This window comes from Procambarus clarkii, chromosome 21, assembly GCF_040958095.1.
Source record: "Procambarus clarkii isolate CNS0578487 chromosome 21, FALCON_Pclarkii_2.0, whole genome shotgun sequence".
NCBI classification, from domain to species: Eukaryota; Metazoa; Arthropoda; class Malacostraca; order Decapoda; family Cambaridae; genus Procambarus; species Procambarus clarkii.
Genome location: NC_091170.1, coordinates 27,822,104 through 27,842,802, shown reverse-complemented (window position 1 = coordinate 27,842,802; position 20,699 = coordinate 27,822,104). Strand labels below are relative to the sequence as shown.

The window sequence follows — 20,699 nt, the reverse complement described above, 5'->3', positions numbered from 1 at the left end:
TTCAGAGTGACGGGAAAGTTGTTCACGACGCATATGCTGAAAAGAGATGGAGGAGACAGAAGAGGATAAGAGAAGTAAAGAAGAGAAAGGAGAACAAGAGGACAAATAAGAACAAGGATAGGAATTGAAAAGATTAGGCAGGATTAAAATAAGAAACACATGGAGTAAGAGGACGAACAATGATACAAAGAAGCAATGAGAGGAAGCAGCAGGAGATAAAACACTGGGACGAAACAAAGCCAAGAGAGAAAAAGAATCAGGTAGAAATGAGAGTGTGATGAAAGCTTTCTGTGATCATTCTTCATGTTGAGTGAAGCTGATCTCTTAGTGAAGAGTCATGAGAGCGCCTAAGGGATAAGAGGATGCATGAGGAGAACATGAGGAACGGATGAGGAAACGATTAAGTGAGCAACGCTGGATGAAGGTATTGGGTGCCATGATTCACCAGTATAAACTATTGATACCGAAGTAAGAGAAAAATGTTGATAACAAAGCAACAGGAAAAGTTGATCTGAAATCATTATGAAGAAGGAATATTATACTATCAAGTGTCATAAGATTTAAAAAGTGAAGCAATACAAAGATTGGTCGTAGAGGAACCTAAAATGTTGATCAAAAAGGATAAAAAGTTATTGATTACTGAGTTGTTTTCGAAAAAAAGAGAATACGCGAATAATGAAATGTGGACATTAAAAAAGGCACCCCAGCATTCCAGTTACAGGCATACCTGTATACCAGTATAACATTATAGGAGTACTACCATTCCAACATACTGGAATCTCAATATACCATCACATAGTTTCGGGAGGTTGCGTTGCGTACTCACTAACTTGAGGTTTCAGGATCGAGCTTTAGCTCTTCAACCCCCGGGTTTCCAACCGCTGGTTGTCTCCTGTAGTAATTTTTTATCAATATATCTCCAATCGTATCAAGTTTTCAATTAAATGGAGTTTTGATTTTATACCACTTCCTTCCGCTCGTTTCATTGTCTATCCATACAATTAAAAACTTTATTAAATCCCTGTGATGTGTCTGTGTCTCTATCTTCCATTAATGTCCTTGTTCCATTAGCGTTCATTGTAAATATTGTTTTATTGTCTACGCTGTTAATTCCAATAATAGTTATTAATATCTTTAATATCTTCTCTCTCTCTATTCTCTTTTCCCATCGGTGTTGCGTACATCTTATTCAATTAATTTTCGTTCGCTACTCAGCGTGTATCATTAAGGCTGCCTTCTCTAGAACTAGTCCCACGAATGTGATGCATGAACACCTACCTATTGAGCCGAGAGCTGCCCTTATGCTCACCAGTTTCTATCACCCTTATTGCGGCTACATTCGTGTGTGTGTCTGTGTGCTTGTTTAGCCTGTTTGTGTATGTGTAACTGAACTTCGTAATCCCTACATTATTACAAGAGTCAGTTCGAAACACATCATTACTGCCACATCATTCTTATTTTTGTAGTAATACAAACTCCACACACACACACACACACATACACACACACACACACACACACACACACACACACACACACACACACACACACACACACACACACACATGCATGCATACACATTGTTTGAACTTAGATCGAAGGTTTTCAGTGAATCATAAACTCCTTCATTACATCAACTCCATCACAAGGTTACAGTGGCCTAAAGTGTTCAGTACACTCATGCTATTTTCACCCTAATAAGAGAAATGACGTTAAGGCTTTCTGTCTTTTAAGATTAGACTCTTAGAAAGTATATTAAGACTTATAGATGTAGAATTCAACTATAGGTTTAGGTTTGAATTACTATCAATGCATATTTTAATACATTGCATCAGTAGGAAACGAATGTGTTTCTTGTTTTGTTTATTAAACTTAAACCTACGCTAACGGTGCTATAAACTCCAGGTAATACATAAGGTAAAAGAAAACAAAAGAGAATTGATATCACATTTTGAGCAGAATAGAAGTAATACTGAATACCACTCATCAAACTCAGTCTTAACAGTTACTTAAGAATATATTAATAGTAATCGCATGATACCTGCTTAAAGTGCTTAAAGTCTTGAGTCACTTGAAGATGTATGCAATACTTGATTGTGTTTGTTGTGTGTGTTGGACTCATGTCTGTACGCGTGTCTTTACAAACTGGCAAGTGGTTTTCTCCACTATTCGTGTGTTTGTTATGTTTTTATGTGTTTAGTTTTGTTTAATTTTCAAGTCCTTTCGACCCAGGAAGAGTGCAGAGGACCAGAAGCAAACACTCATTAGTAAAGCGCGTTGTTACGACACATGACACGCTGAATGCACGCGTGGCACTTTACCTCTGCCAAGGAGAGACGTCCAGGAATCCATTTACGTCCTGCGAGACGTCCATTTACGTCCTTCAAGGCGCCACTGACACCTTGCAAGCCGTCCACCTTGGTTCTACTCATCAAGAGAGAAGCTTCTATGAATCACATCCGACACATATAGAAAAGAAGTGTCTATTTACACTTAACACACAGATAATAGAAGTGTCTATTTACGTTTGACACAGAAAGAAGAGAAGTGTCTATTTACACCCGACACACAGATAATAGAAGTGTCTATTTACGTGTGTGTCTATTGTGTGTATTATTCACACAGAGAAGTGTTTATTTACACCCGACACAGACAATAATAAGTATCCATTTCCCCCTCCAACACCGAGAAGAAAGCAGAGCTAGTACAAGTGGGGGAAATATTGCCCATCCTTCCTATCATACTTCCCTTGCATAATTTAGTATTATAAATAGCTCCGCATTTTCTCCCTGTCTGCATTATATTTCCCAACGGTGGACACGAGAGATGCGAAGTAATTCCATACTCTCAGAGAGGCAGAGCAAAAATAGTAAGAATTTATTCACATTGTCGGTTCCCAGCACAGAACAGTGTAGTACGCCGCTCTGGTATATTTTGGAGGTATGATGTAATATTGGAGGGAGGCTGATGGCAGAATCAACACTCCATCGACCTGATAATCCGAGGGATTCACTCTCATATTTGCCCAGTGTGTATTGCTGAGCTTTTTTGTTATTTCTTCCAATATTTGTTTCTATTTTCAGCAATCTGTTCACCCTTTCTTCCTGGCTATTTTCCGTAATTTTTTGCTATCAACCAATTATTTACTGCACATTTATTGAAATACATAATACAGTTAATTCCTCATAAATAAGACAAAGAAACCACTGATTATATATCAGTTATAAGTGTGTCATATATATACAATGACACACTCATAAAGGGAAGTTGACAAAAGGGTGAAGTTAGCGTGCATACATCAGAGCTGAAGTTATCTTGAAATGATTTCGGGGCTTAGCGTACCCGCGGCCCGGTCCTCGACCAGGCCTTCTTTTTGTTACACACCCCAAGAAGCAGCCCGTAGCAGCTGTTGAAATTACCAGGTACCCAAATGAGCCACAAAGACATTAGAAAGAATTTTTTAGTGAAAGAACTTATCATTTAATGCTAAGTGAACAGGTGTAACAGGTGTAAGAATCTGCCCGTTTGTTTCTGCCTCAGCCGGGAATCGAACCCGGGCGTGGACTACGACCCTCGAGTGGTGTCAATTAGTCTGCAAGGCCCTGTGTGTGTGTGTGTGTGTGTGTGTGTGTGTGTGTGTGTGTGTGTGTGTGTGTGTGTGTGTGTGTGTGTGTCTTTATATATACGTGTATGTACACGTATCTGTGTTTTTTTATTATTGCATTCATACACACACACATAGGTGCATATGAACGTGAGTGTGGGTTAATGAATGGTTGTGTATGTATATATGTGCTCGTGTGTGCACATGCATGTGAATATTTACAAATTTGAATAAGTGTGTGTAGAGTATACTTAGTATACTGGAATATACTCAGCATACCGGAGTATACTCAATATACCGGAGAAAACACCCGCCATACCACTTGAAGGAGAGTGTGAGTAGGGAGGTCTGGCCTGGCCGATAGCACCAATGAGGATGTCAAGTATATCATCCTCTCATTTGCGCCCAGTGACTCCGTGTGGTAGCCGCCAAATTGCAGTGACACCGTGTGGGAGACGCCAAATTGCAGTGACACCGTGTGGGAGACGCCAAATTGCAGTGACACCGTAGGGTAGCCGCCAAATTGCAGTGACACCGTATGGTAGACGCCAAATTGCAGTGACACCGTGTGGGAGACGCCAAATTGCAGTGACTCTGTAATTCAGAGCCATTCTCCACCACTCCCCACCTAAACACAGTGTGCCATGCTCCACCACTCCCCACCTAAACACAGTGTGCCATGCTCCACCACTCCCCACCTAAACACAGTGTGCCATGCTCCACCACTCCCCACCTAAACAAGTACCATGCTCCACCCCTCCCCACCTAAACACGTGCCATGCTCCACCACTCCCCACCTAAACACGTACCATGCTCCACCCCTCCCCACCTAAACACGTACCATGCTCCACCACTCCACCTAGCATGTCTCACCACCACATCATTCGCCACAATGCCCCGCCCGCACACCATCTTACCCGAGGGAATCAATATTCCCACCACTCGCCTCCATCCACCTCTCCCCGCTCTGGCGTCAGGGGAAATTTCACCTTTTTTCCTCTTAGTTATCTCGGTCAAATTTTCAGGAAATTAAGATTCTTGCCTGTCAGGTGATTACATTAAGATAACGATATTGCTAATGAGCCGCCTTAATCACGGACACCGGCGTTAATATCAGTTTTTTTTTAACTTAGTTTTATATAAAAGACAAAAAAAAATTGTTGTGTAATTGCCTATGTATTCTGATTAATTTTCTGAGTTTTGTGGTATTTCAACATTTCTCATTTTCAGTCATGTGTATTAAGTGGAGGACTAGGGTTGAGTGATTTTTTTTTTCAGTGCAATTTCGTTATTATTGTGCTTAATATCACTTATAAATTATAAGTGTATACTTGTTGAGTAGTGTTGCGTGACGCAAAGCTGATGACGGGTGCTGATGATTCACTGAGGGAGCAATAAGCACTAATGACCCTTTGGAGTGTCTTAAGTAGAGACAGCCAGCACGAGTAATTGTTGAGTCAACACGTTGTGTTGGTTGATAACACCTGTGGGTTGTTCCGATTGTGTGTGTGTGTGTGTGTGTGTGTGTGTGTGTGTGTGTGTGTGTGTGTGTGTGTGTGTGTAACCACTTCATCAAATTCATTCCACTCAGTTTCAACTCTAACATGGAAGAAGTTCTTCCTGATATCCTTGTGAAACATCCATCCCCCCCAAGTTTCCATCTAGTTCTCTGTGAATCATATAGTGTTGAATGCAACCCTCATATTCAATACCACCCAATTTGCTTTATCTTAATATGAACTTCTGGGCTCGGATTATCCTGATCTTAATCTAAAGTTACGAGGCAAACTCATTGCAATAAAATATTCCGAAACGTAGGGAGAGAAGTGAACTATGAGGAGAAAGCTCCTAGCCATTATGACTATATTGCATTTTGAAGGGAGAAATGGTAGAAGAGAATTGATAGAGGAGGGTGAGAGAGAGAGAGGTGGTGGGGATTATCTTGAGGTTATCTTGAGAGGATTTCGGGGCTTAGCGTTCACCCGGCCCGGTCCTCGACCAGGCCTCCTTTTTCTTACCTCCCCCCCCCCCCCGCCCAGGAAGCAGCCTGTAGTAGCTGTCTAACTACCAGGTACCTATTTACTGCTTGATAACAGGGGCATCAGGGTGAACTAAACATTTTGCCCATCTGTCTCCGCCTCCACCGGGGATCGAACCCGGAACCTTAGGACTACGAATCCGAAGCGCTGTCCACCCAGCTATCAGGCGGGAGTGGGGAGGGAGGGGGATGATATAACAAGCATAAGAAATTGATTCATTTCATTTACAAGATTATATTAGTCATATGTCGTATTTCACAAATTATAAAAATTCTTAATATTTTACCAAAATATGAGTAATTTTATAAAATGTTCAGTGATGGGGAAAAAGCTGAAATATTTTCCAGATCGAGGGCGAAATCGTTGGAAAGTAATTTTCGCAGCTGACAAAAATGTCAGAAAATAGAATTTAACATCAGTAGACGTAGCCAAATTGTGATTGGTGGAGAGGTCATTCAAGGGTCATCATAAATAACCGGAGGTCACATGGAGGCCAGAAAGTTCAGTCGTCACAGCACTCGTTGAAGCCAAAGTTGGATCGTTAATTACTTAAGTTCAGCCAAGAACGGACTTTCTGGCAAACTTGAGAGCGGCAATACGAATACTTTAGAATCATGAAGACAGTTTCTCACTGATCTGAAACAATGATTCCATTTCGACGCCAAGAATGAATTTCACCTAAGCTCTAAAAAAAAAAAAAAATTTGATTGCTGAACTGCCTAGTTTGTTAACAATTTCACCTCAAACTGCAATTATCTCTCAATTTCGATAGTTAAACGTATTATACTTCACTAATTAACCAAAGAAAAAGACCATTTATTTATACAGCACAAAAAAACGAAGCTGCGATAAATGATTCAGTCAAAATATCCATAAAAGTTGACACATAAAACCTAAAAAACTTCGTAGAAATAATTCAATTAGTTCATTAAAAAGCGTAAATTCAAACCTTTTGTTTGGTAATATTTGTTGTTTAGGTTTTATATTTTAAGTTATGTTGTCTATAAACAAGAAAATGTAACAAAGTCAGAAGCAACTCATAAGTAAGAAAGAAACCACGTATAAGAACAGAGAAAAATGTTGCAGAATTACATCTAAACTGAGAGAGAGAGAGAGAGAGAGAGAGAACGAGGGGAAAACAAATATTGAAAAATAAATTAGTAATCGATGTTGAGAGATAAGTTAGTGCAAGAAGAAAGATTTACCCGAAGGAATAATATAATAATGATAAAATGATTTATAAGAATAATTCGATCAAGATAAATGGCTTATTTACCAATAATTAATAAGATATCTTCCGCCTTGAAACAATTATAAAATCACACCATTGTTGGTCATAATTTTGCAAGAGTAAAAGGCTCATTTACCATAATCACGTGAGAGTGAGGATCCCGATATTCTCAAGTTGCAAAGATGCTGTAACTAATGCGAGCGTTAAGCAGCTCTAAGCTCCTTCTTATTGCTATGCTAATGTAATTAAGAGAAGGTTATTGCTTGGAAGGAAACCCTGAGGAAGTGGCGGAGACAGTACGGTCGTTGTGGGGAAGGTGACTGTTGTTTGTGAGTGGTCGTTATGGGGGAGGTGACAGTTGCGTGTGAGTGGTCGTTAGTGGGGGGGGGAGGAAAGTGTTAAGTGTGAGTGGTCGTTTAGGGAGCGATGACTGTCGCCAGAAGGCATTTTTGAGAACGCGTTATTAGTGCTGCGTTTGCGTTGTGATGAGCGTTGTTATAGTTGCTGGAGCAAGTGTGGTTGTAACCGTTTGGGCAGTTAGTGTATGGCTGTGACTAACTTGCTGTTCCTTTCCAGTTAGTGTAACAGTGTCATACACAGTTGTTGCGTTTAACTATCGTTACCTCCACCCACTGCAGCTGCCTCTGTGTTGCCTACACCTACTGTAACCACCTCACTGCTACCTAAATAACTGTAGCCTCCACCACTTGCTACGGTACACACCTCACTATCACCTATAGAAACTGTAACAACCAAACTGCCACTTCTAGCAATCGCAGTCCATGCTATCTACAGCAGCAGTAATCACCTCACCGCAGCTTCCCACCACACCAACCTTCCCTGCGCTAAGCCAGCTACTGTGGAGCCGGCATTCAGCAGACACAAGGCGCTCTAATAACAGACTCTAGCCAGACCCATCCCACCATGGAGCCTGACGCAAGAGAGCCATCTGGCGGCCAGCGGCTGACTTAAGCGGAGAGATCAAAGGAGCCGGTTGGCTGTGATTAGAGAAAGAGAGAGAGAGAGATAGAGAGACAGACAGACAGACAGACATACAGAAAGACAGACAGACGGACAGATAACACTGCACTTTATCATCATAAAACAAATAAACGGGAATCTGAAGAAACTGACAAAACAGAAATAGAAGCCCACTAAGAGGAGAGAAGCACTGTCTTGCCCGTAACAGGCGAGGAAGCCGCAATAAACGTTCATCACAGGATAACGTTTTCACTGATGATGTCATTAACGTTTCACCCTCCAGTTGGCGGGCGACGTTTGCTGTGGGATTTGTCACGGCTTCTCACAGCAAGGGTGAGGGGGGGCAGACATGTGTGTGTGTGTGTGTGTGTGTGTGTGTGTGTGTGTGTGTGTGTGTGTGTGTGTGTGTGTGTGTGTGTGTGTGTGTGTGCGTGTGTGTGTGTGTGTGTATTTGCGGATGGATTATCTCTACGTGCTTTTAAAGGAGCATCTACCTGCTTGTGATCGTTTCTGCAGGACCAATAGAGGAAAAAAATCCCAACTTCATTCGGCTGAAATAGAACTCACTTACTATGCAGAGGAGCCAAGCAGGGACCTGAGTCCAGTGAGCAATCCACAACACTCCCGCTCTGGCTATTCTACAGCTCTTCGTTTCCACAGACAAATCCTCCACCGAGCACTTTTGAGAATTCTTGCTGAATGGAAGACTTGACAAAGCCAGGAAGAGGAGAAGGGATAGATAAATGGAAAGTGGACCCGGAAGTAGAAAATGGACTGGAAAGGAATGAAAGAGAATGGAAGGTGAGATGGAAATGGGAGGGAAGAGGCACAAAGTAGAGAGAACCCCATCCATTCCAAAAGTGACGAAACGCGGTTATCCTTATGAGGTTTCGCTCCTGGACTTCGGGGGGCGCGCGCTTCATGGCTCAGGAATAATATGGCTGCATCCTCGCCCATCAGTGAGAACGCAACGAGATGATTGGATTTATGTCTGTTGCTGAGAGACATAATGGGACTCCGCAGGTCCTATCTCGTCACCTTCCTCGCCTCGAGACGGGAATATTTTAACTTCCGTCCACCGCCTCTACTTTTGCTTCTCTCCTGAGTAAAATCTTCGATTCCCTTCCAGACGTCACCTACTGTAAGATCTGTCAGCTGTCCAAATGACAGCGGACGCGGCTATTATAGTTTCATTTTCAAGTAGATCAACAAAATTTATCAATAAAGATATAGATAAATAGAAACACGCGCACGGAGATATATAAAAGAAAATCTGGAAAAGCTTTACTAAAACTGAATTAATATTCGCCATCGTGGTCAGTGTAAAAGACAGTGGCCATCGTTACGAATATTGGAACCCTTGTGTAGCTCTACGGCCCACGGGAGTGCCAGTAAATACTTGAGTGGCCGCCCAGAAACGCAATATGTGTGTACCAAGGGTCACCTAGTTAGCCGATATGTGTATCAATAATCTGCTAGGTGGTCAGCATGTGTTCCAGTAGACTGCTCAGTAACCATTATGTGTACCAAGAGCTATCTAGATAGCAAGCATCTGCACTAATCACCTGCTAATTAATCTGTGTTTGTATCAAAATCCGTTTAGATAACCAATATTTGTAACATTATCCTAATACATAGCCAACGTGTGTACCAATTGCACGCTAGATTTCCAGTATATAAACCAATATCCCACACATAAAACAAAGCAATACTTGATCAGTGGGATTTCCAGCAGTCTATGAGTCTGCTTTACTGGAAAAGAGAGAGATATATACCTAACAGCTGGAAAAAGGGTCAATGTAGTAGCAATTTTCACAACAGGAGGGAGTTAGTATGCCGTCAGCTACCTTGTAGCAAAATTAATTCATGAATAATGAAAAACCATTTGGAGAACATAGGTACGACTTGCCACAAGACGCCTGCCGATAAACAGGCAAAAGCATAATGGGTTTTATGTTTCAAAGTCTTACATTTGTTTTATGTGAGCGGGTTATTAGTAGTGTGGAGCAACATATGGGTGGATGAGGGAAGCGACGAGAGTGAGAGGGGAGAAAGAAACTGGTGCATGAGAACCAGTAAGTCGATAGATAAAACAGTGACGAACAACAGGATGAAAATTAATAGATGTCAGAAGGATATGACGGGACAAGTGATGGACACAGTCAACCTGGCCTTTCCATATATACCTCTGAATATGTGCGCGCGCGCGTGTCTGTGTGTGTTTGTGTGTGTGTGTGTGTGTGTGTGTGTGTGTGTGTGTGTGTGTGTGTGTAAAAATGTGAATGTATGTGTGAGTGTTTGAATGTGAATGTATGTGTGCATGAATGTGAATGTGTGTGTGAATGAATGTGAGTGTTTGAATGTGAGTGTGTGTGTGTGTGTGTGTGTGTGTGTGTGTGTGTGTGTGTGTGTGTGTGTGTGTGTGTGTGTGTGTGTGTGTATATATATGAATATGAGTGTGTGTGTGTGAGTATGAATGTGCGTGGGAGCCTTCATAGCTCAGTGGATAGAGCGCTGGTCTAGTAAACCAGAGGCCGAGAGTTCGATCCTCTCTGAAGGCAGTCACTAAAATTTATTCTTTTGATACCCGATCAACCAGGCTGTGACTCATACGCCAGGCTGCGAGCAGTCGCGTCCAACAGCCTGGTTGACCAGTCCAGCAACGAGGAGGCCAGGTCGTGGACCGGGCCGCAGGGACGCTAAGCCCCGAAATCATCGGAAGGTAACCTGAAGGTGTGTGTGTGTGTGTGTGAGTGTGTGTGTGCGTGTGTGCGTGTGTGTGAGTGTGTGTGTGCGTGTGTGCGTGTGTGTGAGTGGGTTTACCATGCAGTTAGTTTACAAGAACTGAAAACAAGTTGGTCGAAAATAAAGATATTCAGCGGAGGGGAATGAGCGTAATGACCTCATCAGGCCGAAGGTTACCCCTTCATTATCCGTTACTGTCAAGGCTCCAGCTTGTTGGGGTCAATAGAGTGCTTTTCTTGCTTGCAAGGGTCGGAATACAGATCATGTACTGCATGATGTGGTCAATACTGCGTTATTCTTCCTTGTAATTATCGGAATACTGTTCACGGAGACTTCTGGATATGTGCTACACGGAGCCGCCACAACAGTAGCCGCAGCAACAGTAGCAACAGTAGCATCAAGTAACAGCAGCAAATGCAGCAGTAACTTCAAAACCACCAGCAACTGCGGCTACGACACCATAACCGACAGCTGCATCAACAAACACCACCACCAAACGATGCAGGGACAAAAACAAAGACATCAGTAACAACAACAAAACATTAGCTTAATCGAAAGACCAAAACCAAATCAAAAACCTTCACTTACAGCTTTAAGCGTAGATATGACAGAGCTAAATAAGCTATGGAGGCTTATTCACAGCAGCATCAGCATCAATAACAGCAACAGGATCATCAATAACAACAGCATCAACACCATCATCAATAACATATTAGTACCCACAAATACACCATTAACAACAATACCCAACAACTAACCATGAAGAACTATACCTAACAACTAACAATCAACAACAATTCCCCAGCAACTATCCATCAACACCGAGGCAACATCAACAACAATACTCACCATCAACGTCAGTAATCAACGGAATGAACAGCATGGAATAGTGAACAGTTAAGTTCATTGAATTTATTTCGACTGAATTTTTCAAATCCACGTAATCATATCATGAAGTTAGGTAATCAAATATTAAATGAATATATTAATATAGCCTTAACATTGTCTGATTCTGGGAAATATGCAGTCAAAACAGAAACTCAAAGAAAGTCAATTACGTGTACACAATGAGTCAGTTTGCTGAGTACACCGTTCATTTTTGTTCATGTGTAGTTAATAAGATTCTGAATGCTGGTTTATACTCAAACACAAACACATGCCCCCATCCCCCCCCCCCCTCCACACACACACAAACACCCATTTCATCCCCCCTTTCACAAACACACACATGCACCTGGAGAGAGAAGAGGCATGGAGATAAAAACTAGTGGAAGCTGCAGATAGAAGTAATTTTTGTACTTTTAATGTTCAGAAACTCAAAAAATTTACTTCCTTACCGCTAGAATGGACTTTATCTGCATATAAAGGCTTGAATTTTGTCATGAATTAACATTCGCTGATATACGAAAGGAGAATGGCAAGAGCAAGTGAATTAAAGACTAGTGTGAGTGAGAGGCTGACCCTGAGAGGTACTGGAGAGAGACACAAGTAGACGGCTCTTGGAGTACTTAGAAAAAATATTACTTTGAATTTAAGTATCAACAGGAAAGAATAACCTCGCCTCCTGCATGTATGGCTTTCCATCCCTTATCTTCCAGGGGATTGAGTAACATTTCTTAATTTCTTCTTCGTAACCTTGTTCCATAATTTCATTCCTGTCCAGAGGAATGGTACAGTCGTCCAGGCTTGCCCTATCCTATCTAATTACCTATCCTTGTTAATTACCCTATCTAAGCATCAGCATGGCCCACTAAATGTAGAACATTTCTAACGAAGCTATTAGAGTCTTACTTCTAAATGACATTAAAGAAACCCAGAGAGAACTGAAGTAGACTGGTTGAGTAAAAGAAAAAGTTTGACAGTCTCAAATAACAAGCTCCACGTATTTTGCGACAATGTGTCTCAGAGTTTCCATTTATTTGGCTCACATATCTTGCCGTTGTCGAATCTGTAAAGTTTACTCATCCTCCTGGGAACTTTTGCTTAACTTGTTTCGAAGAAATGCAACCTGTCTAGTTCTTCTTAGCATTCACCTCACTTATATTATCCTAAATGATTTTAACCGTCTCTGTTGGATGATTTATTAAATCTCTGGTGTATACATGGATACCTGGAACTCTGTATACCTGGAGTGGGCCCTTATTATTTGGCTCTTCCTGCCAGGCCTGGCTTGACTTGTTATCTCTTGGTCCAACAGGCTGTTGCTTGCTAGCTGTAAACCCACACATCCACTACAACCCGGTTGGTCAGCACTTTTTGTAGGAACGTTCCAAATATTTTCTTGAACACCCACGTTTGTTCTTACTATATTTCATATGCTGCTTGGAAGATATTAGAGAGCCGTCGAGGGCCTCTAATGTTCATACAGTGCTCTCTAATTACTGATCGTCAGCTCCACTTTCCGTAATGCCGGTTCTGTTAGTGACGTTCTCTTGCACAATGGTGATTACAAAGAATCTTTTGCCGTAGCTCATCTTGTATCATAATCTTCACAGAGGTTATGGAATATAACTTGAGCCTTAAAGATGCTTGTTTATAGCATTTCACTTTCTATGCACTTATTTCTTGTTTCCGTGAAACATCAATATTTTTTCTAGCAGAGGGTGCAACTTCTGCTTCTTACTACATTATCTGTGGTGTTCCAAAACGTTCTTCCTCTTGTTGAAGAATATATATATATATATTTTCTTTATTTTCTTCTCCGAGGTTATGTGTCCCTACACTTGCACCAGAGGTGGTACCCCTTCTAGGTTTTATATATATATATATATATATATATATATATATATATATATATATATATATATATATATATATATATATATATATATATATATATATTATATATATATATATATATATATATATATATATGTCGTACCTAGTAGCCAGAACTCACTTCTCAGCCTAATATGCAAGGCCCGATTTGCCTAATAAGCCAAGTTTTACTGAATTAATATATTTTCTATAATTTTTTTCCTATGAAATGATAAAGCTACCCATTTCATTATGTATGAGGTCAATTTTTTTTTATTGAAGTTAAAGTTAACGTAGATATATGATCGAACCTAACCAACCCTACCTAACCTAACCTAACCTATCTTTATAGGTTAGGTTAGGTTAGGTAGCCGAAAACGTTAGGTTAGGTTAGGTTAGGTAGGTTAGGTAGTCGAAAAAACATTAATTCATGAAAACTAGGCTTATTAGGCAAATCGGGCCTTGCACAGTAGGCTGAGAAGTGAGTTCTGGCTACTAGGTACGACATATATATATATATATATATATATATTATATATATATATATATATATATATATATATATATATATATATATATATATATATATATATTATATATATATATATATATATATATATATATATATATATATATATATATAATATATATATACACGTGTGTGTATGTGTGTGTAAAAATAAAAGTTGGAGAACACATGATGCTGCCTAATTAGTGGAATATTAGTTCCATTAACAATAAGCTGAGGCCAAGCTCTGTGATCGCTGGCTAATGGTAGAGGCAGCAGCAAAAAAAAAAATTCTCTGTAGCATAAAAATATTGAGTTACTAGCTGAAAATAAATTTGTAAATGCAGTGAGGGATGCAGAGAGAAACTAGAAAAGAGAGAGAGAGAGAGAGAGAGAGAGAGAGAGAGAGAGAGAGAGAGAGAGAGAGAGAGAGAGAGAGAGAGAGAGAGAGAGAGAGGCAGCACAGGGAGACAAAACGTAATACGCGAACGAGATAGACTGATAGAAACACACAGCATACTGAAAGGAGGGGAATAAAAATTCACGTTGCAACAAATTTCACTCAAAAACTAGCGTGAAAATGCTTCATTCCGAGCTTGAGACTTATGAGACAGAGGAAATAGAAAATGTAGAAGATGGGATAATTAAAATTAAAGGTGAAGTGACCGAAGAGAACAAGAAAAAGCAAATGCTGGAAAATTAAAATACCTTATGGAATATGTGGGAGAGAGAGAAAGGGGGGGAGAGGAAATGGGGCAACAGGAAGGGGAAATGGAAGAGACGAGATGGAAAGTTGGGGAAATGGAAGGGGATGAAAAGGAGGGAAGAGAAGGAGTGACAAAAGACATAAACCCCTCACGGAACCGCTGTTGCACCTCGCAGTGAATGAGAGCAGCAGCGGAGGAACGGCCAAGGGGTAAAAATGAAGAAAAATGCATAACACAAGGCACTAATGGAAAACAAACACAGCTGCCCAACAAAACACAGCACACGCGCGATGATGCAACTGAGGCTGCAGCTCTCGTCTGGCTGCAATTGCAATATTTGGTTTAGTTTTATGTTGAATTCCAATCTTATTGATTCGAAAATGTATTAAGTAGAACAGGCAGAGGGTTTAGACTGTGCTTCATTTTATTTATTCATGCAGTTTTACGAAAAAAGTCGGGAAAATTTGGGACTATGGGGTATACTCACCTCGTTGTGTTCACCCAGTTGTGTTCGCGGGGGTTGAGCTCTGGCTCTTTGGTCCCGCTTCTCAACTGTCAATCACCTGGTGTACAGATTCCTGAGCCTATTGGGCTCTATCATATCTACACTTGAAACTGTGTATGGAGTCAGCCTCCACCACAAGTGTGTACTCACCTGGATGAATTCACATTACCTACATGTACTTGTAGAATCCAATGCTAACTCCAAAATCTTACTTTTTAAGCTATCCATCACTTTATTCAATAACTCACTTCACTTATATGTTTCAACATATTAACTTTTGACGCTGTGTATTGAGTTATTTATTTAGCTTATATCACCAGTTTCCCCTCAACTCTTCCCTCTTTCCCCTCATATCTTCATTTGAATTCGTATATGTTATCTGCCTCGACGACTTCACTTGTGATTATAATGGGTAAAAAGGGGGATGGGTAAGGTCATGACGCTAAGGTAGGTTGAACTCCTCCCTCTCTCTTTTCTCCCTTAACAAACATTAGTTCTGTGTATATATATATATGAGAGATTTGGTAAATCTTTTACAGGCTAAATAATGCCTAACTATAATTTTTACTCTCATCATAGTATTTCTCTACATCATGGTAAACACTCTCGTACGTGTCTTTCTTCACCATGGTCAATACTCTTAGTGTTTGTCAACATTGTGGTCAACACTCTATGATTTCTCTAATGATTGCGTCTTAGCCACCAACTAACATCCTACCAGAGCGACGGGAATATATTAATTTTTTTCATGAATTAAGGAAAATCATACAAATGTCACTATAATTATTAAAACTTATCAATATCAAGTATTTATAGCATAAATCAGGTGTTTTAATCATTATAACAATATAAGATGTATGTTAAAAAGCAATTCAAATATTGGAAGCATAAAAAAGCATGAATCAGATGTTTTAAATATAAAAAAACAATCACATGTTTTATATATTAAAACACAAATTAACAAATGTAATTATTAAGGGTGCGAATGAGGCGTGTTTTATATTAAAACTTGAAGTAAAAAGATACAAAGAGTAGCCTTTCACTTCACATCATTCCAATTGGTGGACACAGAATACAATCTCCTCTTCTGTGTCCACCTTCCCTCTGCCTCCCTAGATGATGAATAGAGCTTCAAAGAAACGCGAACCTTGAGCGAGGCGCCCCAGGACCAGTAAAAGTTGTAAATAAACTTTCTGTCCGATTGAAGAACATCAAATGAATAGATAAAATTCGTGTTTTATATGTATATATATATATATATAAATATATATGCAAACAAGCCTGAATGGTCCCCAGGACTATATACAACTGAAAACTCACACCCCAGAAGTGACTCGAACCCATACTCCCACAACTGGTATGTACAGGGACGCCTTAATCCGCTTGACCATCACGACCGGACAAAAGGAAGTGATAGCCGAGGCTATATGAACCACTTCCCCGCCGGCACTCGGATGGTAATCTTGGGCATAGCATTTTATCAAATCACCTCATTCTTTGGGGCACACGTGAGGAACACAAATGCAAACAAGCCTGAATGGTCCCCAGGACTATATACAACTGAAAACTCACACCCCAGAAGTGACTCGAACCCATACTCCCACAACTGGTATGTACAGGGACGCCTTAATCCGCTTGACCATCACGACCGGACAAAAGGAAGTGATAGCCGAGGCTATATGAACCACTTCCCCGCCGGCACTCGGATGGTAATCTTGGGCATAGCATTTTATCAAATCACCTCATTCCTCACGTGTGCCCCAAAGAATGAGGTGATTTGATAAAATGCTATGCCCAAGATTACCATCCGAGTGCCGGCGGGGAAGTGGTTCATATAGCCTCGGCTATCACTTCCTTTTGTCCGGTCGTGATGGTCAAGCGGATTAAGGCGTCCCTGTACATACCAGTTGTGGGAGTATGGGTTCGAGTCACTTCTGGGGTGTGAGTTTTCAGTTGTATATAGTCCTGGGGACCATTCAGGCTTGTTTGCATTTGTGTTCCTCACGTGTGCCCCAAAGAATGAGGTGATTTGATAAAATGCTATGCCCAAGATTACCATCCGAGTGCCGGCGGGGAAGTGGTTCATATAGCCTCGGCTATCACTTCCTTTTGTCCGGTCGTGATGGTCAAGCGGATTAAGGCGTCCCTGTACATACCAGTTGTGGGAGTATGGGTTCGAGTCACTTCTGGGGTGTGAGTTTTCAGTTATATATATATATATATATATATATATATATATATATATATATATATATATATATATATATATATATATATATATATATATATATATATTCGTTTCTCTTCTCTTTCTTTATTCATTCTCCTTCTCTCCCTTACTCTTTTCTCTCTAAAACATGAAGCAGCTTGGGGGTATCTCTGTGATTTATAGTGTAACTCCAAATCCTATTTTCCTACACTGAATTCCCTTTGCTTCAAGATCACGCTCCGGGTGTTCCGAAAATTGCCAAGGTTCTAATTTTGCGGCGCTCTGCAATCTCATTCACAATTTCTTTTGATAAAACTGTGAAACACCTCTGGGTCTTGTGGCACAATATCTTTACTGCGGCCCCTCGTAGGCGCGGGGGTGTCATATATCCGACTGTGTCTTATATCCGGTTATTTCATATATCCGGCTGTGTTATATATCCGGATGTGTCGACTCTCTTGAAGAAGTGTGGCCTAGTGGCGTGGCTTAACTAACTGGCTCCTGAATAGGAACTTTTTTTTAATATTTATCGTGTGTTATTCTGGTTAGTCTCTGTATGTGTGTTTGTGTGGCTCGGTTTTTCTGTATCTCACTTTATTGCTGTGCATTTGTTTATTTCTGCAGTGTCCCTCTCCCCCCTCTCTTCCCAGTTTTGTGTGTTTGTTTCTACCTTTTTGTCTCGATCCCTTTATTACCTAATCTGTGCGAATGTAATTACTATTTTTTACTTGTGTCACTGGCTTTTTTTCTTTTAACCTTGTCTTAAACGTCATCTTTGTCACTTTGTTCCTATCTCTGTTAATGGGCATTTTTATATTTCACCTTTCTCTCTCTCTCTCTCTCTCTCTCTCTCTCTCTCTCTCTCTCTCTCTCTCTCTCTCTCTCTCTCTCTCTCTCTCTCTCTCTCTCTCTCTCTCCCTCTCTCTCTCTCTCTCTCTCTCTTTCTCTCTCTCTCTCTCTCTCTCTCTCTCTCTCTCTCTCTCTCAGAGAATGGAACGTCAAAAGGTTATAAGACTTAGAGATCATTGCATCTCAGTGCAATGTGCTTTTCAAGAAGATATAACACTATCTTAAGCACTAAAATCGATGTTTCCTCAAGCATGCAGGGCTCTCATGGACTTGTGCAACACACTCTGCTACAAGATTCAAGTCTATCACATGATTTAACTATAACAGCACAATTCTGTGTCATGCATCTATACATTGTCTCGTCGTAGTGTGACTCTGCAACACATCCTAGTACTAAGCCATAGAGTGAGATACTTCAACTAACTCTATTGTTACTTTGCTATGCACCGAACATGAAACTTGAAAAAGCTATTAACATTCAAATTTTCCCAAGAGCAACACAAATGCATACCACATTCCTAACACGAATGTATATGATTATCCACTCAGGCGGGTGAATATATATACTCACACATATACACACGGACACAGTGTTCTAGGGGAGTACCAGAGGGCATAGAATCCCAAAAAAGGGATTCCAGCTCCAAAGAAAAACAGTACTGTTAAGTTCAACAATGTCTTTAGTCCTTACAAGAAAATAACCTTGAAGAAATAGTGGATACAAAGGACAGAAAAAAGCTACAATTAAAAAAGCCAAGAGATAAGTACGAAGAAATTTGGCAAGTAGTAGAGAAGCAATATGAGAATGACAAGCATTTAACACTAAGGACCAGCAAAAGTTACCTCACAGCCTCACAGGAAATGTTTAAAATCAAATCTTAGATGGAGAAAGAGACGAGACACAGCTTAATCAGAGGCTAAATACAAAAGAAACAGCAACAGGTCAAGTAACAGCTTGAGGAACACCACACACTCGCCTCGTGAATACCAAAAGAAGTAACCGAAGCACTTGTAATTCCTCTTATTAAAATCTGAAAATTAAAACTTACTTAAGAAACCTTTTAGAAACCAATCTATTACAATCAAATGTAATAGATTGACATAAAGTGACTTTGAGAACACAGTACACAGAAGTAGCTATAGATATGCTGCATCTTCCAGGATTATCAAAAGAGTCTCTCTCTCTCTCTCTCTCTCTCTCTCTCTCTCTCTCTCTCTCTCTCTCTCTCTCTCTCTCTCTCTCTCTCTCTCTCTCTCTCTCTCTCTCTCTCTCTCTCTCTCTCTCACACACACACACACACCAACACACACACACCAACACACCCACACAAGCACACATACACATGAATATATACATACCTAGCCCCCCTAACCTACTCACCATTCAAAACAGCTTTCTGCATTGCAAATATGTTTCGTTCCACTATAAATTCTCTTGCATTTACTTCCCGGTTATTTCCAAAGTCAGAAACTATCCGAAAGTTTTATATTCTTAACACTGAATATGATTTCTCTCGGGAAATTATTTGTTTGTTACGGCCCTATGTGATAGTATAGTAGACATTCCTGAAGATGCTGGGTATTCCTTCTGGACTCTTTTTTTTTTCTGTCCTCGAGAGGTGAACATCACCCCTCGTCTGTCATGGGCAGGTGGTAGTGTGTTCAGCCGTTTCTCCAAAGGTTTTCCATCGCCAAGAAACTGTCTTAGTAAAGTCTTTCTAACCTACCAGAGGATCCACAGCAGAAAACGTGACAGCATGTCAATTTCGCTAACCGCTAGCATTTTCTATTACGACAATTTTTGGTCCTTAGGTAGAATATACGTCCAAATGCGACGTTCTATTAGGAGGACGGGTTGTACGGTGTACGTCGCGAGGCAATATCTCCTAGGCCCGTCTTCCCTCTTTAAGGTAGATAATTAAATCTTACTTTAGTTGGTTCGTGATTGTATTAAATCTAGTTTTGGAGATAAATATTAATGCGGCTTCGGCTTCTTTATTTGTTAATGTATTGAGTGCGGTCATTACCCATACAGTGAAAGTAAGTGTCATTACATCTTTACGGCTCCTCTGGGGTTTTCAACATTCATCTGTGACTTGTTCCGTTTGTGTTTACTTCATACATTTGATTCTTGTCTGCCTTGTTTATTCTTGTTTATTCTTGTTTATTCCTCTTATACGTCAGGATCACGTCTGATCTGCTTCCTGTGCTTGCAAATTCTATTTCGTATCTGTCCTCGTTTATCACTTCTCTGATTTCCAAAGTTAGTTTGTTGCATTTCTTTAGATTTTCACAATTTTCGTTCTGTGTTTTACATGTTTTTTCTGGGTTGTTGCTGCATTCTCCAGAACCGGTCTTGTATGCTGTAGAACCAGCTTGCGTGCTCCAGAACCGGTCTTGTATGCTGTAGAACCGGTTTTACATGTTAAAGAATTGGCCTTCCATGCTCCAGACTGCCTGACCTTCTCCAGTGCTTATCTGACACGCACCAGTGATGGTCAGAAATGTCCAGTGTTGTATGACATTAGTTATATCAAGCATTTATGTGCCGAAAGACTGTTCAT

General features: G+C 40.4%; 2 protein-coding genes and 1 non-coding gene across 3 annotated transcripts in view; 2 read left to right on the top strand and 1 right to left on the bottom strand.

The window, feature by feature from the left end:
* LOC123748238 (uncharacterized) overlaps nt 1-20,699 on the top strand; it is a 121,943-nt gene that overhangs the window by 36,081 nt on the left and 65,163 nt on the right. The window lies entirely within an intron of this gene.
* The window catches only part of LOC138367224 (mucin-21-like), a 75,883-nt gene that overhangs the window by 29,129 nt on the left and 26,055 nt on the right, over nt 1-20,699 (bottom strand). The window lies entirely within an intron of this gene.
* Nucleotides 10,344-10,416, top strand: TRNAT-AGU (transfer RNA threonine (anticodon AGU)). Its single transcript has one exon. It is a non-coding gene; the product is annotated as a tRNA-Thr (tRNA).